Source organism: Arachis ipaensis, chromosome B6, assembly GCF_059453495.1.
Source record: "Arachis ipaensis isolate K30076 ecotype BB chromosome B6, ASM5945349v1, whole genome shotgun sequence".
In the NCBI taxonomy this organism is placed as follows: domain Eukaryota; kingdom Viridiplantae; phylum Streptophyta; class Magnoliopsida; order Fabales; family Fabaceae; genus Arachis; species Arachis ipaensis.
This window is the reverse complement of record NC_142441.1, coordinates 94,060,107-94,083,298: the sequence shown is the minus strand read 5'-3', so window position 1 is coordinate 94,083,298 and position 23,192 is coordinate 94,060,107. Positions and strand designations below refer to the sequence as shown.

At 40.2% G+C, this 23,192-nt stretch overlaps 1 non-coding gene across 1 annotated transcript; it reads left to right on the top strand.

Annotated features, from left to right (window-relative positions):
• Positions 1 to 17,498: 17,498 nt before the first annotated feature.
• Positions 17,499 to 17,605, top strand: LOC148561828 (small nucleolar RNA R71). Its single transcript, XR_015887998.1, has one exon. It is a non-coding gene; the product is annotated as a small nucleolar RNA R71 (small nucleolar RNA).
• The last annotated feature ends 5,587 nt before the right edge of the window (positions 17,606 to 23,192 follow it).

The window sequence follows — 23,192 nt, the reverse complement described above, 5'->3', positions numbered from 1 at the left end:
TCTCCTTGGACCTTGGGTGTGGTAAGATTCTCAACCCTAGTGTAATTTATTGTTCTATGATGTTTGGGTATTGAGATGTTGTGTATGGGTATAATGATTGTGGCTTAGGTTTTGTATATGTGAATATTGGGGCTTGATTGAGACCTTGAAAAGCTTGAAAAGGGATTTTTGGTGGTAAAAATTTGTTCTTGGAGGTGTTGAGACCTAGAGGACTTGTGGACAAGTGGTTTGGAAGTCCTCCGGTTGAGCTTGGGAAATCGGCTAAGGTATGGTCTCGGTTTCTCGTATCTAATATGTAATGTGGTAGGAAATACTTAGGCTAGAGGCCCTAAGATAGGCATTGAATTGATGATGTTGTTGAATGGTTGAGATATATGATGTGATCATATATGTGATTATGAATATTGATGCCTTGATTGTGTGATATATGAGAAACTGTATGTTGTGATATATGCTTGATGAATGATTGAGGTTGAATTGGTGGGTGGTACCATGTTGATGGTGAGTATGATGATGATTATGTATAATGATGCTTGATTTGGAAATGGTATTATCGGAAATTGGGATGAGGAAGGATGTGTGATATGATATTGTGTTTGCCCTGTAGCCATTTGATTGAGAAGTGTTAAAATGGTTGGACGGTGGTTTTGGAAATTTTGGTAAAGTGTCAATGTGTGAGTTGAGGATGGCTTGATGTTGATTTTGGTACATTTTGATTGATTTCGAAAAAGGCGAAATTGGCATGTTTTGGTTGATTTTGAAAAGAGTTGAAAATGGTTTGTTTTGAAAATGCCACCTTGTGGTTTTGTATGAAAACATGGTTTTCGGGCATGTTATGACGGGACATAAATTGGACTACGGATCCCCGTTTTGTACCAAACTTGTTTAGAAATGAAATTAGATCCGGAATGTCCACGCCGCTGGAAGAACGGGTAAAAAACGATTTAAAATGAGAAAGTTATGTCCGTCGAAAGATTGGGGGTTGAATCTGTGAATTCTGTAGCTTTTAACTTAGAAAATTTTAGCAGAATGACCCTCCGCGCGTAGGCGCACTTGGCGCGTACGCGCCGTTCTTCAAGAAAGCACCATCCACGCGTGCACGTGGTGTGCGCGGGCGCGTCGATGCGCTGCACCAAATGCCCGCTATTTTCCCGAGAGTTGTGCCAAAGTTGTGCCAGTTTTGTGCCTGGGGCGCAAGAGCACCCACACGTACGCGTGGCTGACGCTTGTGTGTCGTTTGGCTATTTTTCAATCCGCGCATCCGCGCATATGACACTTGCGCATCAATGAGTTTTGTGGCCATCCACGCGTACGCGTGGCCCTATTTTCATCCCAAAGTTGATTTTTGAGTTTTAAAGGCCAAATTTCATACTTCTAAGCCTCTGATCTCACCACTTATGTCTTAAATCATTAGGATATGCCTAGCAATGAGACAAGGAGCTAGTGAATGTGGCAACTTACGAGTGAAGCAAGGGAAAAATGAATGATCAATGAGGATCAAAGATGATTATGTGAGATGCGGAGGATGGCGGTGGAAGTGCTTGTTATGCCATGGGCCGAAGGGCCGTAATTGTTAATGAATTGGCTGGTTATGGTTTTAACCGTGAGCCGGATGGTTGGATCATTGCCGTGTTACAGCGGAGCCATGATTATTGCTAAGTATAAATGCATATATGCTGTTGAATGAATTGTGAATGTTTGCACTTCCACTATCGGAGATGAGGGTTTTCCTGGAAGGAAGCAGTGGCTAGCCACCACGTGCACCAGGTTGAGACTCGAAGCTCTTTTGACCCTATGTCGTTAGGGTGGCCGGGCACTGTGAAAGCCCCGGATGAGCTCACCCCCATAAATATTCACCAGTGAGGGTGATGGATATGGATCATGATTATGATCACGATTTGTTGAGTATAACTCGAGTTGGGGAGACACGACAGAGGGACAGTCCAATGGTTAGCTACCAGGACTTGTCGGGTTGGCTCTATAACCGACAGATGATATCATCAGCCACTAGGGACAGGCATTCATCATATGCATACTATATGAGTTGTTTGAGATTGCCTATTTGACTGCATATTACTTGCTAATTGTCTAAATGCCTTATGTTCCTATTTGTATATCTCTTGTTTGATTTAGCTGTGTTTGCTACATTATACTCCTGTTGGTGGTTGGGAGGTCTGAAGGAATTGGAAAGAGATGTATTAGATAGACTGAAGGATCTTTAGTCAGTTGCCACTTATGGTTTAGCTTGTTTATAAGCTTTGATATTATCTGGAGGAAGTCCTAGGATTGCCTTCGGCTTTCCTCTATTATTACATGTTATATATGGGGAACTGTTACCATGCTGGGGACCTCTGGTTCTCACCCATGCGGATTTTGTGATTTCCAGATGCAGGACGCGAGGCTTCTTGTTGAGGCATGCTGGAGACTTCTGGATTAGCGAAGATCTTGTTCTCGGGACTCTGTTTTGATTTTATGATTTCCCTTAGATACTTTTATCTCCATTGAATAATACAAACTGTGATGACTCCTCTTAGAGGGGATTTTGGAGACTAGGTTCTCTGTTTTTGTGTCCCTTTGGGTTTCCTTTGGGGTTTCCTTATTTTATCTTCGCATCCGAAATTCAGTTTTGATATTCCCGTTTTTGACACTCTTTTGTATATATATAATCTCGCGTTAGCTTATCCCTGTTCCTTACATTATCGATCGGAGTGTTGCGCTTTCGAGTTACGGTTTTTGTTAACCCCTTTTTCTACAAAGGCTCCTAGTTATAATCAATCATTCATACTACTATACGTACTAAATTTTAATTCTAGAGGTAGTAATACCTTGCCATCTCGGAATTATGACTTAAGCATAAGACCCTGTATGGTAGGGTGTTACATTTAACTCCAAGAAAAGTCTCTACATGTGAAAGCTTCAATACACAGGCCAAGCACACACCAAGTGGGCTCGGAAGAAGATCTCTGCATTAATTACCTATTTCTGTAACCCTAGGCTACTAGTTTTCTATAAATAGGACATTTTGCTATACTTTCATATACCTTCAGATACCTATATACACTTTTCATCTTTGGGAGGCTGGCCTCACGGCCATGCCTAGACCCTTTTGTTCTTATGTATTTTCAACGGTGGAGTTTCTACACCCCATAGATTAAGGTGTGGAGCTCTGCTGTTCTTCATGAATCAATGCAAAGTACTACTATTTTTTATTCAATTCACGCCTACTTCTTCTCTAAGATATACACTCGTTCTTCAACTTGATGAATGTGATGATCCGTGACACTCATCATCATTCTCACCTATGAACGCGTGCCTGACAACCACTGCCGTTCTACATGCAAACAAGCTTGAATGTGTATCTCTTGGGTTTCTAATATGAGATTAAAACCTTCGTGGTATAGGCCAAAATTATTGGCGGCCATTCCTGAGATCCAAAAAGTCTAAACCTTGTCTGTGGTATTCTGAGTAGGATCTGGGAAGGGATGACTGTGACGAGCTTCAAACTCGCGAGTGTTGGGCATAGTGACAGACACAAAAGGATCAATGGATCCTATTCCAACATGATCGAGAACTGACAGATGATTAGCCATGCGGTGACAGCGCATTTGGACCATTTTCACTGAGAGGACGGGAAGTAGCCATTGACAACGGTGTTGCCCAATATAAAGCTTGCCATGGAAAGGAGTATGAATGATTGGATGAAGGCAATAGGAAAGCAAAGGTTCAGAAGGAACAAAGCATCTTCATACGCTTATCTGAAATTCTCACCAATGAATTACATAAGTATCTCTATCTTATTTTATGTTTTATTTATCTTTTAATTATCTTAAAATCCATAACCATTTGAATTCGCCTGACTGAGATTTACAAGATGACCATAGCTTGCTTCAAGCCGACAATCTCGGTGGGATCGACCCTTACTTACGTAAGGTTTATTACTTGGACGACCCAGTGCACTTGCCGGTTAGTTGTGCGGAGTTTTGACAAAGAGTTGAGATTACAATTGTGCGTACCAAGCTGTTGGCGCCATTGATGATCACAATTTCGTGCACCAGCAAAAAGCTGTGATTGATGTTGACAGAGGAGAATTGGTCCTTCAAGTGAATAAGGACTCCCTTGTGTTTAAGGCTCAAGGATCTCCCTCTATAACCATGGAGAGGAAGCATGAAAAGCTTCTCTCAATGCAGAGTCAAATAGAGCCCCCACATTCAAACTCTAAGTTTGGTGTTGGTAGGCCATCATCATGCTCTGAGTATCTGTGAGGCTCCATGAGAGCCCACTGTCAAGCTATTGACATTAAAGAAGCGCTTGTTGGGAGGCAACCCAATTTTATTTAATCATATCTATTTATTTTCCATTGTTATTTTATGCTTTCTGTAGGTTGATGATCATGTGAAGTCACAAAAACAACTGAAAAAGCAAAAATAGCATGAAAAACAGTATTAAAAATAGCACACCCTGGAGGAGAAGCTTATTGGCGTTTAAACGCCAGAAAGGGGGCACAGAGCTGGCGTTTAACGCAAGAAAAGAGCACAGAGCTGGCATTAAACGCCAGAAAGGGGAGAAAAGCTGGCGTTAAACGCCAGAAATGGGCAGCAACCTGGTGTTTAACGCCAGGATTGGCACAGGAAGGGGCGTTTACATGCCACATGGTGCAGGGATGAAAAATCCTTGGCACCTCAAGATCTGTGGACCCCACAGGATCCCCACCTACCTTATCTCTCTCTCTCTTCTTCACACCATTCCATAATACCCTTCCTCAAATACCCTTCACCAATCACCTCAATACCTCTTTCCCAAAAACCCCTCACCTATCAAATCCTACCGTCTTCTCCGTAATCTCTTCACTATTCCACATCCATCCATCATAAAGTCCCACCTACCTCACCATTCAAATTCAAACCAATTTCCCTCCCAAACCCACCCATACATGGCCGAACCCTACCCCTCTCTCCACTCCTATATAAACCCATCTTCACTCCTTCATTTTCACACACCATACATACTACTTCCCTCCTTGGCCGAAACACTAACCCCCTCCATCTCCTCTATTTCTTCTTCTTCTACTCTCTTCTTTCTTCTTTTGCTTGAGGACGAGCAAACCTTCTAAGTTTGGTGTGGTAAAAGCATTGCTTTTTGTTTTTCCATAACTATTTATGGCACCAAAGACCGGAGAAACCTCTAGAAAGAGGAAAGGAAAGGCACAAGCTTTCGCCTCTGAGTCATGGAAGATGGAGAGATTCATCTCAAGGGTGCATCAAGACCACTTCTATGAAGTTGTGGCCAAGAAGAAGGTAATCCCCGAGGTCCCTCTCAAGCTTAAAAAGGGTGAATATCCGGAGATCCGACATGAGATTCGAAGAGGAGGTTGGGAAATTCTCACCAACCCCATTCAACAAGTCAGGATCTTAATGGTTCAAGAGTTCTATGCCAATGCATAGGTCACCAAGAACCATGATCAAAGTGTGAACCCGGACCCAAAGAATTGGCTTACAATGGTCTGGGAGAAATGCTTAGATTTTAGTCCAGAAAATGTAAGGTTGGCATTCAACTTTCCCATGATGCAAGGAGATGCACGCCCCTACACTAGAAGGGTCAACTTTGATCAAAGGTTGGACCAAGTCCTCATAGACATTTGTGAAGAGGTCGCTCAATGGAAGAGAGATTCAAGAGGGAAGCCGGTTCAACTAAGAAGGCATGACCTGAAGCCGGTGGCTAGGGGATGGTTGGAGTTCATCCAACGCTCAATCATTCCCACTAGCAACCAGTCTGAAGTTACTATAGACCGGACTATCATGATCCATAGCAATATGATTGGAGAGGAAGTAGAAGTTTATGAGGTCATATCCCTAGAACTCTACAAGGTGGCGGACAAGTCCTCTACTTTGGCAAGGTTAGCCTTCCCTTATCTCATTTTGTCACCTCTGCAATTCGGCTGGAATTGACATAGAGGAAGACATCCTCATTGATGAGGACAAGCCCATCACTAAGAAAAGGATGGAGCAAACAAGAGATCCCATTCATGGGCAAGAGCATGAGGAAATTTCTCATCATGAAATCCCTGAGATGCCTTAAGGGATGCAGTTTCCTCCACAAAATTATTGGGAGCAAATCAACACCTCCCTAGGAGAATTAAGTTCCAATATGGGACAACTAAGGGTGGAGCACCAAGAGCATTCTATCCTCCTCCATGAAATTAGAGAAGACCAAAGAGTCATGAGGGAGGAGCAACAAAGACAAGGAAGAGACATTGAGGAGCTCAAGCACTCCATAAGATCTTCAAGAGGAAGAACAAGCCGCCATCACTAAGGTGGACCCGTTCTTTAATTTCCTTGTTCTTATTTTTCTGTTTTTCAAAAATTATGCTTTATGTTTTATTTATGTTTGTGTCTCATTACAAGATCACTAGTGTCTAAATGTCTATGCCTTAAAGCTATGAATGTCCTATGAATCCATCACCTTTCTTAAATAAAAAGTGTTTTTAATTGCAAAAAGAAAAAGAAGTACATGAATTTTAAATTTTAAAATAGATTAATTATTTTGATGTGGTGGCAATACTTTTTGTTTTTCTGAATGAATGCTTGAACAGTGCATATTTTTTAATTTGTTGTTCATGAATGTTAAAATTGTTGGCTCTTGAAAGAATAATGAAAAAGGAGAAATGTTATTGATAATCTGAAAAATCATAAAAATGATTCTTGAAGCAAGAAAAAGCAGTGAAAAGCTTGCAGAAAAAAAATATATGCGAAAAAAAAAGAGGCGAAAAAAAAGAAGAAAAAAAGAGAAAGAAAAAGCAAGTAGAAAAAGTCAATCGCCCTTTAAACCAAAAGGCAAGGGTAAAATAAAAAGGATCCAAGGCTTTGAGCATCAGTGGATAGGAGGGCCCACAGGAATAAAATCCTGGCCTAAGCAGCTAAACCAAGCTATCCCTAACCATGTGCTTGTGGCGTGAAGGTGTCAAGTGAAAACTTGAGACAGAGCGGTTAAAGTCGTGGTCCAAAGCAAAAAGAGTGTGCTTAAGAGCTCTGGACACCTCTAATTTGGGACTCTAGCAAAGCTAAGTCACAATCTGAAAAGGTTCACCCAGTTATGTGTCTGTGGCATTTATGTATCCGGTGATAATACTGGAAAAAAAATGCTTAGGGTCACGGCCAAGACTCATAAAGTAATTGTGTTCAAGAATCAACATACTAAACTAGGAGAATCAATAACACTATCTAAATTCTGAGTTCCTATAGATGCCAATCATTCTACACTTCAAAGGATAAAGTGAGATGCCAAAACTGTTCAGAAGCAAAAAGCTAATAGCCCCGCTCATCTAATTAAGACTGATCTTCATAGATGTTTTTGGAATTCATTGTATATTCTCTTCTTTTTATCCTATTTGATTTTCAGTTGCTTGGGGACAAGCAACAATTTAAGTTTGGTGTTGTGATGAGCGGATAATTTATATGCTTTTTGGCATTGTTTTTAGGTAGTTTTTAGTATGTTTTAGTTAGTTTTTATTATATTTTTATTAGTTTTTAAATAAAAATCACATTTCTGGACTTTACTATGAGTTTGTGTATTTTTCTGTGATTTCAGGTATTTTCTTGCTGAAATTGAGGGACTTGAGCAAAAATCTGATTCAGAGGCTGAAAAAGGACTGCAGATGCTGTTGGATTGTGACCTCCCAGCACTCGAAGTGGATTTTTTGGAGCTACAGAAGCCTAATTGGCTCCCTCTCAATTGCGTTAGAAAGTAGACTTCCTGGGCTTTCCAGAAATATATAATAGTCTATACTTTGCCCGAGATTTGATGGCCTAAATTGGCGTTCCAATTCAGCATAAAAATTCTAGCGTCAAAACGCTAGAACTGGCATAAAAGCTGGAGTTAAACGCCCAAACTGGCACAAAAGCTGGCGTTTAAATCCAAGAAAAGTCTCTATATGTGAAAGCTTCAATGATCAGCCCAAGAACACATCAAGTGGGCCCGGAAGAGGATCTCTGCATTAATTACCTATTTCTGTAACCCTAGGCTACTAGTTTTCTATAAATAGGACCTTTTGCTATACTTTCATATACCTTCAGATACCTATATACAGTTTTCATCTTTGGGAGGCTGGCCTCACGGCCATGCCTAGACCCTTTTGTTCTTATGTATTTTCAACGGTGGAGTTTCTACACCCCATAGATTAAGGTGTGGAGCTCTACTGTTCTTCATGAATCAATGCAAAGTACTACTATTTTCTATTCAATTCACGGCTACTTCTTCTCTAAGATATACACTCGTTCTTCAACTTGATGAATGTGATGATCCGTGACACTCATCATCATTCTCACCTATGAACGCGTGCCTGAGAACCACTGCCGTTCTACATGCAAACAAGCTTGAATGTGTATCTCTTGGGTTTCTAATCTGAGATTAAAACCTTCGTGGTATAGGCTAGAATTATTGGCGGCCATTCCTGAGATACGGAAAGTCTAAACCTTGTCTGTGATATTCCGAGTAGGATCTGGGAAGGGATGACTGTGACGAGCTTCAAACTCGCGAGTGTTGGGCGTAGTGACAAACGCAAAAGTATCAATGGATCCTATTCCAACATGATCGAGAACCGACAGATGATTAGCCGTGCGGTGACAGCGTATTTGGACCATTTTCACTGAGAAGACGGGAAGTAGCCATTGACAATGGTGATGACCAACATAAAGATTGCCATGGAAAGGAGTATGAATGATTGGATGAAGGTAATAGGAAAACAGAGGTTCAGAATAATTGGCGTGCCACGCCTGGCCCTGGCGTGCCACGGCCATGTTAAAGCTCCATGAACTCTCTTATGGAATTGTCAACTGGCATGCCACGCCCTATTGCTGGCGTGCTACGACCATATCAAGTGGCATGCCCAGCTTCACACGCTCAACTTCTTTTTCTTGTTTCCTCATTCTTTTGCTGCTTTTTTTTCACCTGAAATTCAACACAAACTCATTTCAAAGCAACGTACCATAATATTCACCATTAACTCATGAAGTTGTATTGATTGAATGAGATTGCACTTCTTTTATGGTCCTTTTGGATAGGAAAAAGAGGTAGATGATGCAAGTCATCACAACACCTAACTTAAGCTTTGCTTGTCCCCAAGCAAATCAATGTGAGTTATTCTTTAATGGATTGAGACTTGACCTTAAAGAGATGCATTCATAATTAAGGATAGAGGCTAAGTATTAACTCTTTCATGAATCTCATTATTTCCATACCACAATGAACTCTTAAACTTTTGAGGATTCTTTTTAAGTGCTTGCCTTAGGAGCCCTTTCTATTGATTGTCACCTTGAAGTAGCAAGAGTTGTTTTTCTTTTAATTGTTTTTTTCTTTTTACTTCTCCTTTATTTATATTTGATTGAATGTGCACAACCTCCCATACCTTTGGTGAGCAATGAAGAAGATAGTGAATTGGAAGAAAGCCACCAAAAGGAAAAAGTCAGCATGGTGTATATCGAAATTGAAGAATATGAAGAGGTTGATCAAGAGATGAATTCATTCATCAATGAATTCCTATCCAAAATTGAATCACCTCTCATTGGGTGAGAAATTGAAGCTCTTGAAGGCAACACCAAGCAAAGTGATAAAGGGGAAAAGGTTGAAATTGAAGAAGCTTGCGAAGAGGTGGAAACAATTAAAGAAGAGCCTAAAGAAGTAGACCTCACATTGTCTAAGTGTGGGGAGGTCTCCCTCCCCAAGTCACCATCCAACACAATATTCAAGTGGGTAAAATTCTTATCCCTAAGCTTTACTTTCTCACTTGAATATGGTTTAATTGAAAAAGATGGTCAACTTAGAGCTCTTTGTGGAATTAAGAGTAAAAGGAAGTTGTATAGTGGTTGGAGGTTTGGAATTAGGCTTATCAAGGTCAAAACCTCAAAGTATAGGGACTATGATTGGATGAATGCTACTTTACATGGGTATAGGAAGAGGACTTGGTATGCTCAAGAGAATTCTACTTGTTCTACTTGTCAACCGCCCGAACGGAGAATTCATGGAATTCAACTTGAAGACGGGTGCGAAAACAAGATATGGGATCCCGGAGTGAAGCATGTAGACCAACTATGGGAGCTCATATCTTTGGTAGAACTTTGCCCAAGCATGGTGAATTTGGTTGGAATTTCTGTCAACCATTTGAAGAACAATGATCCTTGGAGATTCAAGGATGAGTACAAACATAAGCCACCATGACAAAGAGCTTCCCAAATGTCCAACTTAAGGACTTAAACTAAAAGTGTTAGGTGGGAGACACCCCACCATGGTAAACTCTTTCCATTCTCTTGTATATATACTTAATAAGTGATTTGAGTTGCCATTATAGGTAGTTTTCTTCTTTGCTGTACTCTTATACATTTTATTTTGATTGATAGGTTGTTGTAGTGTGTTTTCATTAGTTTAGGTTATTGTTAAAGTAGGTTACTTGAAGTGCAAATTGTGTTTGTTTTGTTATTGAAAATTTTTCAAAAAAACTTAAAGATTTTGTTAAATTTGAATTTTGGTTACTTTAGGATGTTTATAGCTTAGGAGAATGTTAAATCCTGTGCTTATACTTCTAAAAAAAAAGGTGAAGGGAACGCGTTCACGCTGTACGCGCACGCGTCCATAAGTGGATGCAGCCCTACTTTTGTATTACATACTCATGTACCAATTTTGATTTTACTTCCATGTGCATTGATTTCTTTACTAAACTCATTATTGGGGTAATTTTGTCCCATTATTTATTTATTTAATTAAAAAAGTTTTTTTTTGAAACATAAACACAATATTTTTAATGCACGTGGTATTTTAATTATTTTGGTTTCACATGAGCATGCTCCCAAATTTCTGATTATTTTATTAACTTAATACCTTTTTCCTATCATCCCATGTTCCCATAAATTTTCCCACATAGTTGATGCACAATCTCTATCTTAAGCTAAGCAAAGATTCAATTTGGGATTTTTAATTTGTTTTTCTGCTTAAGGTTAGTAATGTGGTTATAGAACAAAAGGGGATTAAAAGGCTCAAGGGGGCTAACAAGGGTGATGTAGGAGGTAGGCTTATTTGGGATAAGTGAACAAAACAAGCAATGGCCTCAATCACATGCAAGTATGTAAATACATTCTATATTGGACATATAGGCTGAAACAAAGAAAAGATTGCAAGCATAGAAAAGAAGTGCGAAACACACAGGAATGAAATTTATGGTTAAATAAATATAACCATATAATTAAGCTCAAAAACTCACGGGTTGTGTGTTCTTTGGCTCAAAAACCATATATCAGTTATGTATGTCATGTAAGTAGAAATCAAGAGTTTCCATTCAAGTCAATGTGAATCTTAGAATGGCTTTTATAAAAATAGGTATTTTTCTTGAAAAAAAGGTTGTCAAATTAACCAACATTTATTGCTATATATATACAGTGTGTGGATTGTTGTGATATTGTTAAACTAAATTTTCTAGTTTACTTTTTTTATTTTCAATTAAACCAAATTATAATATGCTAAAAGGGTAAACTAAGCTAATTAATCCATATTTTCTATATCACAACTTAATAAGCTAAAGGTGCAAACTAAACTAAATATCTAATATATATACAAACCAAAGTGAAAAATAAAGTAAACAGAAATACAGTAAAAAGAAAATGTGCAAGTGCTGAAAGATAAATAAGATAAAATAAAATCAAATACAGAAAATAAACAAAATAGGATAAAAAGAGTTCGAAAGTGGTTCACTGATGCACGGAAACTTGTCTCTCAACAGAGTTCCCTCGGCAAGTATACCGAATTGTCGTCAAGTAAAAACTCACAATAGAGTGAGGTCGAATCCCACAGGGATTGATTGGTCAAGCAACTTTAATTGGAGGAATGTTCTAGTTGAGCTAAGCAGAATTTGATTTGAGAATTGCAGGAAATTAAATGGCGGGAAAGTAAATGGCAGAAAATGTAAATGCTGGAAATAAAGAGCTGAATATAAATGACGGAAGGTAAATTGCAGAATCTTAAATAGGAAATGGGGAATTTAGCATGAAAGTAAATGGCAGAAAGTAAAGAGAATGGGTAAGATCAGAAATGGGGGATTTATTGGGCTTAGGAGATGTTGCATTCTCTGGATCAAGTTCATTTTCATCTTTTCCTCAATCAATGCATTCATTGATCTCCTTGGCAATCTTAAGTGATTGAATTCCAATTCATTGGTAATTCAATCTCTCAAATCTCTCTCCCCCATACATGCACACCACAGGCACATGGTTTGTTATTTTCTTTCCTTGAGGCCTTGGTGTCCAGCACCTCTTTGGGTTACTAAATGTTCTGTAGCAAGGTCGCTCTTGATAGTGGATTTTCAGTTGATAATCCCGGGTTAGTTAACCTAAGTTACCAAGTGATGAAGCACTCCTAAGAACTTATTCATCCAAGCAGATCCTTGGTACAAGAGCACCACAGATACATCCCTCAAGATTCAAGCCCTTGGTGCCTAGCCTTATTTCTTATTACTTTTCTTTCTTTTTCAACTCTTATTGTTCTTTTCCTTTTTCTTATTAGGATCTTGTTATTTAGCTAGTCTCATGGGGTGTGTTTCAAGCATATGACTTCAGGACAGACAGTTGCCTTCCTACCTTGTTGGTGAACCAACTTAGTTAAGTGATTACTACACCACAAGCTTAAGAACCTACTCCACAATTGATCATCACTCTGGTCTTTTATAACATCTCTTTTTATTTGATTCAAAAAGGACAACCATACAAGTAAGGAAGGTGAAGATGCAGCAGTGACATTAGACTAGCAAGTATAGACCTAAGCAATGAAAACTTAAAGGCAGAATTTAAAATCCTAAACTACCATGGAAACATGTTCTATTTCATACATGATTTTCCTTATTTAAAGTTTTGAAAAAGATGGAACAAAGAGGGAACTCCACCACCTTTTACTCATGGGAGTGCTCATGCTCTCCCTCTTGTTTGTCCTCTTTGTGTTTTTCTCGAGTGCTTGAACTCCCACTTCCCTTTCCTTTTCCAATCAACTTTTCCAGAAGCCAGCATCTTCCATCTTTTTTTTCAATGTTTCCTTCTGCTGTTTCACCTTCCTTTCCTCTTGTTCTGTTAGATCTTTTTGGACTACATCATACCTAGGGATTACGGAGTACAGATTATGCATATGACCAGACATATAGTTCAACTTGGCTTAAGTGTTTATGTTGAACTCCTCCCTATGTAGTTGCCATCCTTCATTAAGTACGCTGAACTCATTGAATGCCTTCGTCTGAGCTAGCTAATGTTGGTTGAGTTCTTGAAGGAGTTTGTCTTGACGCTCTTGCCTTTCAGTCACTTGATTGATGGCTTGAGTGAGCTGGGAGTAGTGTTCTATTTGCTGTTTCTGCCACTCCCCTTGTTGATTCATCCAATTAGAAAGGAGTTCTTGACGATCCATCCTTTAGGATTGAATGTGTAGTTGTTGCTCTTGCCCTTCCATATATCTCCTTGCCAAGTCCTCAATGGCTCCTTGAATGTGACCCAGATTTATATTGGTTGGATCATAGTACTCTTCCTGCTAGTATTCTTCCTGATGAGATTCTTCTTGGTGAGGTCCTTCTTGTGATGTTTTTTTCCCTATTTAAGGCCTTAGTTGTTGTTGGGCGGGTGCCACATAAGTTATACGTTGGAGCGTAACCATCCTTCCAGGGTTTACCCAAGTTGGATTGCTGTCCTCGAAGACTACCTTGGCTTTCGTACACAGCCTAAGGATGGTGCTGGGGTACCAAAGTCTAGCACCTGGATCATTCTTCTCGGTTGATTCTTGAATCCCCTCAGCTATAATTTCATGCACATTGATGTCTCCACCCTTTATTAAGCAATGTACCATAGTAGCTCGAGTAATGTTGACCTCAGAATTATTTGCGGCTGGAAGGATAGATCTCCTCACGAGCTCAAACCATCCCTTGGCTTCCGGGATGAGGTCTCCTCTCTTGATGAACCGGGGTCTTTTATCCGAATACCTTTCCCAGTTAGATCCTATAACACACATATCATTCACAATTTCTTCGAGTTCATCATTGTCGGGGCCATTACTTATTCTCACATGATAACTGGGCTCATCAAAATGTGGCGATTTCAGCTGAAGAGTCCTTGTTATGGCATTGGGGCTGAAATTCACCTCTGTTCCTCTCACATAACTTTTGAAAGTGAGGGCCTTGGTTTTGTCTTCTCTGACAATATTTGCATAGAACTCTTTGATGAGGTTTGCATTTATCTTTGCTTCTGGGTTCGTGAGCCTTAGCCAACCCCTTTGTTCAATCTTCTCTCGAATCTGTGGGCACTCATCCTCGTTGAACTGGAATGTTAACTCAGGCAGTATCTTTTTGAGCTTTATCCATTCAAATTCAAGTTCATGTAATGCCGTTTTGAATCTCCCTTCGTCAAAAGGGATGCTCTCCACCGGTTCCTTTCTCTTTTGCCTCTTAGAGCTCGATGATGCCATGAGTGACTTTTTGAGATGTGAAGGTGTTGAAGGGTGTGGATAGATGGTGAAATTCGGCCGGGTTAGGATAGGATATAGTTAAGGGAGTGAGATGGGGTGAAGTACAAAGAGTGGGAATTTGGGATGTGGAAGGGGTATAGAATAAAAACCACTTTATATAGGGAGATGGTGAGTGAATGAAAGGTGTGGATTGATGGAGTGGTTGTGTGATGAACGGATGGGGTTCAGCATACGATGAGTACATGGATCATCAACTTTATGAAGGGGGTTTGGTTCGATTTCCAAGCGTGTCACTCTTCCAATGTTGCATGGCAACATTTCCCAATGCATCCCCCTTGAAAACACGTGTATAGTACTCTCCTTTTGTGGTGGCCGAATCCTCCTTCTTCAATTGTCCAATCAATTCTTTCCAATCCTCCTCTCATTTCTCCTACAAGATAAAAGAACAAAATTAATAAGATTGAAAGTTGGCGGCAAATATTGGAAAAGTGGGATAACTACTTTTCAAAAAGAAGAAAAACAAAAAAAAAATTGTTTGTTTTTGTTTTTAACTAACTAAGTGCTATTCATGAATGCAAACCAACTGACTAATTAATTGCCCATATATGCAACATTGGTGACACCAAACTTAGTTTGTGGTCATGTGGTGTAAAAAGAATTGTTCAAGGTACTAAGAGTGACATGCTATGAGTTGCATTCATGTTCTCTTAGTGTGCCTTGAACACCAAACTTGTTCTCCACTATATGTTGCATAAAAGGATTCATTCAAGGATATGTCAAAGCTGATTTGGAATTCATGAACCTTGCATTATTAATTACTTTAAAAGCATATAAAACATGGGTTGCCTCCCATGAAGCGCTTCTTTAGCGTCACTAGCTTGACGTTTTGCCCTTTGTCAAGGTGGTTGGTAATGCTTCAGATCTTCCCCTCTTACAGTAAACCTATATCCATTGGCTTCATCAAGGATCTCCACATGTTCTAGGGAGAGAACTTTGTTGATGGTGAAAACCTTAGGTAGCTGAGATGGGATGGTGGGGAGATGAGGTGGGATATCTAGGAATTAAGCTGAGATCACTTTATCCCCTGGAGAGAAATCCTCTGTAGGGATCTTCTTGTTTCTCCACCTCCTTGGTGCCTTCTTCTTTTTTCCTTTGGATGTTGCCATGCTCTTTGTGATTTCTTCTTTCAAGGAAATTTTGTTGTTGGTCTCATATGACTCTGGTGGTTTAGGTTCCTCCTGATCTTCCTTGGGCTGTGACAACTGCCGATTATCTTGTTCATCAACCAAAGGGGTTCCCAGGTGTACAGCTTGTGCTTCAATGCTTGTTTCTTCCACCAGTGCTTTGTCGTGCTCTCCCCTTGGTTCCTTGCTTTTCTGATCTGCTTCTTGTGAGGGTTTGAAGACATTGAATGCGAGTTGTTCGTCATGTATCCTCAATATTAGCTCTCCTCGCTCCACATCTATGAGCGCTCTGGCTGTAGCTAGGAATGGTCTTCCCAATATGATTGGGTGAAGGTGACTCTCTTCCGTTTCTACTATGACAAAGTCTGTGGGAAGGAAATAGTTCCCAACCTTCACTAACACGTTTTCCACCACTCCTATTGCTTGTTTTTGAGTTTTGTCAGCCAGCCTGATGACTACATCTGTGGGCATTAGCTCATTGATCTGCAGCTTCTTCGTAAGGGATAAAGGCATTAAGTTAATGCTTGCTCCCAGATCACAGAATCCCTTATCAAACATTGTTTCTCCTATGGCACAGGGGATGTGAAAACTCCCTGGGTCCTTCCTTTTTGTAGGCATCTCTGGTTGAATGAGAGCACTGCACTCCTTATTCATCACTATTGTTTGCCCTCCTTTGAGTGAGCTTTTCCTGGTCAGCAGCTCCTTCATATACTTAATGTATGAGGGCATTTGTTGGAGGGCCTTGATGAATGGCATGTTTACATGAAGAGATGCAAACATGTCAAGAAACCTTGAGTATATTCTCTTTTCTACACCACCCTTGAGTCTTTGGGGAAAAGGTGCATAGAGTCTCAGCAGCTCCTTTTGTGAAATTTTGGTTTCTTGGTGATCCTCTTTCTGTTTCTCTGCTGATGTATCTCCAGGTTGTTCTAATGGTTTGTTCAGCTCTTCTTCAGTTCCCTTATCACTTATAGTGACCATCTTGCAATCTTCCATCTGACCTTCTTTGCTTCACCTCTCGGGTTCTTCTCTGTGTCACTTGGGAAGCTATCAGTAGGTTTGGGAATCTTCTCAAAGAGGTATCCCACTTGAAATTCTAGCCTCTTGATGGTGTCTCCCTGGTTCTTGATATTGGCTCGCACCTCCTCCTTGAACACTTTGTTATCTTGGATTTCCTTACATATGTCTTCAAGTAGAGTCTCAATCCTTGATAGTCTTTCTTCGGATGATAATGAGTTGAGATTGGAGGGATGAGAAGGGCCATTTTGGCTTTGGTATGGATGTTGAGGTGTGTTGTTAGGTGGGTGCTGATATGATCTCTGTGTGGAATGTTGGTGAGCTGCATTGTTGTTGGGGTTGTGGCATCTCTGATCTTGGCCTTGGTCTTGTTGATTTCCCCACTCAAAGTTTGGGTGGTTCCTCCAACCAGGATTATAGGTTTTGGAGTATGGGTCATGGTTCTGCCTAGGTGGATTTTCAATGTAGTTGGCTTGTTCCTGATCACCCTCTGCTTCTTCATTCTATCCTTCTTGAGCTGCTGTTGAGGTGGTGATTACTGCTACTTGATTCCACTCCATCTTCTTGGTAAGGTCAGCCAGCTGCTTGGTGATCATCTTGTTTTGAGCTAGCAGTGCATCCACGTTGTTCAGCTCTATCACTCCTCTAGTGTTGCCTCTTTCAGAAGCATAGAAGTAGTCACTCTCAGCTACAGTCTCAATGACATCTATGGCTTCTTTAATGGTCTTCTTCTTGTTCAGAGATCCCCCGGATGAGTGGTCTACTACCTTCTTTGATTCATAAGAAAGACCTTCATAGAAAATGTGTAACTGCACCCATTCATTGAACATATCTGGCGGGCACCTTCTTGTCAAGTCTTTAAATCTCTCCCATGCTTCATAGAGAGTCTCACCATCCTGTTGCCTGAAAGTTTGAACTTCAGCTCTCAACCTATTGATTCTTTGAGGAGGATAGAATCTCGCCAAGAACTTGTTCACCACATCTTCCCAGGTTGTTAAGCTCTCCTTCGGGAAGGATTCCAGCCATTTAGATGCCTTGTCCTTGAGTGAGAAGGGGACTAGAAGCAGTCTGTAGGTGTCAGGATGAACACCATTAGACTTCACAGTATTACATATCCTCAGGAAGGTGGTTAGATGTTGATTGGGATCTTCTTGAACACTTCCTCCGAATGAACAGTTGTTCTGAACAAGGGTGATGAGCTGTGACTTTAGTTCAAAGTTATTGGCATGTATGGTTGGCTTTTGGATGCTACTTCCACAGTTTCCTGGGTTTGGATTGATGTAAGATCCCAGAACTCTTCTCTCTTGCCCAGCATGATGCACTGGGCCTTCTCTGCCATGGTTGTAAGCCTCTTCTTCATGATGGCTTTCCAATGTCTGGTTCAAAATACTCCTCCTCTTCCTCAACACTAACGACTCTATTTCCTCTTGCTTCCCTCCTCAATCTAAGAAAGGTCCTCTCAGGTTCAGAATCAAAGGAATTTGAAGCCCTGCTTCTTCTACCTGTCATACAACCCACAAGTCACAAGCAAGAAAGATAGATGCAGATAGTATTCTCTGCAGAAATGCTGTTAGTGTGAGTGATGCAATATATCAAACAGTTAGTGGATCAGTGAACTAAATAGTAAAAAAATGCAGATAACACCACAAACAGGTAAGGGGTAAAGGGAAGGAAATAACTAAGACTGAAAGTAAATTACTCAAATGAAATTAAATCAAACAAAAGAAAAAAAATGCTCAATCTAGTTATCCACCAATTTAATCATTGTTGATACAAAATCAATCCCCGGCAATGGCACCATAAACTTGATGCACGGAAACTTGTCTCTTAACAGATATCCCTCAGCAAGTATACCGAATTGTCGTCAAGTAAAAAATCACAATAGAGTGAGGTCGAATCCCACAGGGATTGATTGGTCAAGCAACTTTAATTGGAGGAATGTTCTAGTTGAGCTAAGCATAATTTGATTTGAGAATTGCAGGAAATTAAATGGCGGGAAAGTAAATGGCAGAAAATTTAAATGCTGGAAATAAAGAGCTGAATATAAATGACGAAAGGTAAATTGCAGAATCTTAAATGGGGAATGGGGAATTTAGCATGAAAGTAAAAGGCAGAAAGTAAAGAGAATGGATAAGATCAGAAATGGGGGATTCATTGGGCTTAGGAGATGTTGCATTCTCCGGATCAAGTTCATTTTCATCTCTTCTTTAATCAATGCATTCATTGATCTCCTTGGCAATCTTAAGTGATTGAATTCCAATTCATTGGTAATTCAATCTCTCAAATCTTGATCAATAGCCAATTCCTTGGTCTAATTGCTCATGAGAAGAGATGAAGTATGGTCACTGATTGTACCACATGTATTTCCAAATCAAAGTATTGGGAGAATTATATGTCACCATATCCGCCCAATCCCCAATTTGGTCCAACATGAGAAAGTATTTCTAGCATGATCCCTTCATTCCTCTTCCAAGGTTTCGAAGAGATCCAAGTATGAATAGCTTCTTTTCCAAGATAACTACCCAATTGGATGAAGATTGAAAGCTTTCTAGTAAAATCAAGAGAAAAGAAAGAAGAAGAATAATGAAAACTATCATTGATCCATCAAATTACAACAGAGCTCCCTAACCCAATGAGAGGGGTTTAGTTGTTCATGGCTCTAGGAATGAAAAACAAAGATGGAGAATGCATTCTGAAAGTAAAACTAGAAGTTGCAGAGAAAGTAAAATTATACAGAGAGTAGTCCTCTCAATCCAAAAGCTTCTCTCTAGTTCAAAACTAGTCCTATTTATACTACTCTTCTGATCTTCTAGTTGGCTCTTCAAGTCTTGCATATGGGCCTTTGGATCTTGAGTTGAAGCAGTTATCATCTTTAGTAGGCTCAGCTTCACTTGCAGAGAAAGTGTGCAGTAGGCATGGACTTTAGCTTAAGGCGTTAGTAGTGTTAACGTTAAGTGAAAATGTGGGGTCGAGAACGTTAGTGACAATCACCTTTTTAACTAACGTTCCTAACCCAAAATGGTCCACGTTAACTTCAACGTTAGTGGCACTAACGTGACCACTAACGTTGTCTCTTGGCCCTTTGCAAATGTTACTGGGGTTTACCTTTCCCAATAACGTTGAGAGTACCCCTTTCTCCTTACATTAGAGTTCACATTAGTATAGTTAACGTGACCTTTAACGTAGGCTTGCCAAATCTTTGAGAGCGTTAGTGACACCTACCTTTTTCACTAACGCTCCAAAACGCCCCTTTCCCACATTAGTGCCTCACGTTAATTACATTAACGTGGTGTTGATTGCCATCTCCAATGTTAGTGACAAAGGTGAGTGTCACTAATGCTGGCTCATCATCCCTTTTCTCCACGTTAGCTTCCACGTTAATGTAATTAACGTGGTAACTAACGTGGCTCATAGTGGCTTAGTCCAACGTTATTGACAAAGGTGAGTGTCATTAACGTTGGCGATTCCTTGCTCCTTCCACGTTAGAGTTCACGTTAACTAAGTTAACGTTGCTCTTAGCGTAGCCAATATGGGCTTAGTCCAACGTTAGTGACAAAGGTGAGTGTCACTAACGTTGGCATTATCTTCCTCTTCCATGTTAGAGTTCACGTTAACTGAGTTAACGTGACTCTTAACGTGGCCAATTGCCCTTTTGGAGCGTTAGTGGCACTCACTTTTACCACTAACGCTTGGAGCTTCCTTTTCCTCCACGTTAACTACCACGTTAATGTAGTTAACATGGTAATTAACGTGGGCTATGATGGCTTCGAAGACGTTATTGGCGATCACTTTTCTCATTAACGTTGCAAGCTAGCTCCCATTCCACGTTAGTGGTCATGTTAGTTAGACTAACGTGGCTACTAACGTGGCTTTTCCTTGCTTCCTTTGTCCTGAAATCAAGCAAATAAAGTGCATCAAAGCTCTAATCCAAGTTATGAGTCATGCATCATCCAATTTGTCAATAAATTCATGCATAATTCTCATGAAATCATATAAAATTCACAATGTTTGCTTGAATCAAGATGTAAGTGAAATTCTACCCAAAACTTGCTTATTTCCTAAGAAAATGCATGAAACTACCCTAAAACAGTAAAGAAAAGGTCAGTGAAACTGGCCGAAATGCCCTGGCATCTTTCACCAAAAAGATTTGCCAAAGATGGCAACCTCCCCACACTTAAATAATAGCATCGTCCTCAATGCTCAATCAAGCTGGGTGTGAAGAAGTGTCATCTCCATAAAGATGTGCTACTGGTGTCTCGGTGGTGGCCTGAGGGTCTGCAGTCTCTATGAGTGTCGGAGGGTCAGCTTGCTGAAGCGGAGGCTCTGTCTGTAGAGGGACCTATGGATCTGCTGGCTGTATCTGATGTGGCTCGTCATGACATGGTGCAGCCTGCTCAGTTCCTGTCTGCTCAGCCTCTGCACGTGCCTCCTTATCATGATCGTCTGCCTCCGCATCAGATGGCTCTGATGGTGTGTCAGGCTCGGAGGGGATGTCACTGTCAGATCGGATCATCAACTTTAAATGCTCATAGCGTCGCTTGTTGCGATGCTCCATACGATCTAGGCGTGCGAAGAGTCGGTGCACGAGGTGATAAATGGTCTCGGGAGCAGGTGAAGGTGCAGTGGTAGTGGCTGGGGCAGTAGGTGCTGAAGGGGCAGCAGAAGATGTGGCTGCCTCAGCGGAGTTCGTGAGAAATGGAGGTCGGTAGCCCAAAGCCTGAAACTTCCTGCTGTGAGGGATAATCTTATTGCATTCTGCGACAGTTGGCTTTTCATCAGCAATTTCCCAGGGCACCTCAGCTCGGCGGCCCAACTGAGTAATCAAATATGGGAAAGGGAGGGTGCCTCTAACATGGACTCTGTCCATGTAATATCGGATAAAGCGGGGAAGATATAAGTTCTTTCCCTCCATCACACACCAGATGAAGGTAATCATGGCAGCTGGCACCTCAGTCTCATGAGTGCTCGGCATCACGTAGTTACTCATAATCTGCTGCCAAAGCCGAGCCTCATTGTTCAGGTAGATAATCTTTATGCCCTTTGGCTTTGTTGTTGTCTTACCCATGACCCATGGGATAGTAGGATCAAGAGCTATGGTTCTTTTTACTGCGTCCCAGTCAAACCTCATGAATCTCATATCCTCTTCAGCCTTTTGGTAACCATCTGGTTGATCTGATTTAGGTGGGAGCTGGAGGATTTCTTCTATTTCTTCCTCAGTAACCAAAATTTGTTTGCCTCTAAGCTGTACGACATCCAGGGTCGTTTTGAAATAGTTACGTTAGAATTCTCTGACCCAGGATGAATTGACCTCAATCAAGTTCCTTTCCAAGAAGAACCAGCTTATCTGTTTAATTTGTTCTGAGGTGTATTGTTTGAGTTCTTCTGGAATTTTTAGGGTCTTTTCTAGGTATAAATTCCTGGAAGTTTGAAAGACCGGATACTTCAGCACACAGTATCTGTTGGCAAACTTTACTGGGTCAGTGGTAGGTACTAATTGATCAGCCTTTTCCTGTGGGGTAAATTTCTTTTTCCGCCAGAAATCGTCATGGAGGATATCCAAAATAGAGGTAGAGGATTCTCCTCTTTTCCTTTTGCCTGTGGTTGCTTTGCCCTTTCCTTTACTTTTGGGGTCAGACATCCTGAAAATCAAAAGTTTCTGGGTACAGTTTAAGAATTAAAGCAGGAAAACAGGTAAGCAAATATGAATTTAGCAATAAAAGCATATAGGCAGAAGATGAATAAAAGAGCAATATAAGCATAGAGTGAGTTGAATGGATGTAAAATGTTTGACTGTATTCAAGTGAAAAGTTGGAGAATAAAAATCACAATCCAAAATCTTATGAAATGCGGAATTCTTTGTTAATTAGGAACAACAATAATTTGAAGTGGTTTTAAAGTGGTTAGTGGAAAGCTAAAAAGTTAGAAAGTTAAAAGTTAAAATCAGTGGCATGTTGTTGTGGTTCCCCATTAACTAAAATTGCACAAACATGAATAACAGGTAACTCACATTCAAGTAAATATTGCAGATTATTGATGATTAATCGTAGAAAAGAATTGCAAAATTAAAGTAGAATCATTAATAATGTTATTTAATGAATAAGGAAATAAGAAAGAATAAGAGAGCTAGCCCGTGCATTCATGAATTGGCTTGGTTAAAACCATTTAGTGCAAAATTTGAAATTTCCAAAACTAATTCATGAATGGGAGTTGAGTGAAATAATTTGCTGAAAAAAATTGGACAGCATTTCGTCTAAAAATTGGACATTCTCGGTAATAAACAGCAGCAAAAACAGTTCATATGATAATAAAGTAGTGCAGATGGGAGTAACAAATAGTAATTCACATGAATTCAGAAGAAATAGACTCAATCTGCATTTAGAAATAGTAAAGAGCAGCATATGAACAACATTATCATCACAGCAAATTGAAAATTACGAAATAGATAAAACAAGTAATAAGAACGGCGCAATTATCAGGCCTAAATCCACTAACCACATCCTAGCTACCTAACCACCTAAA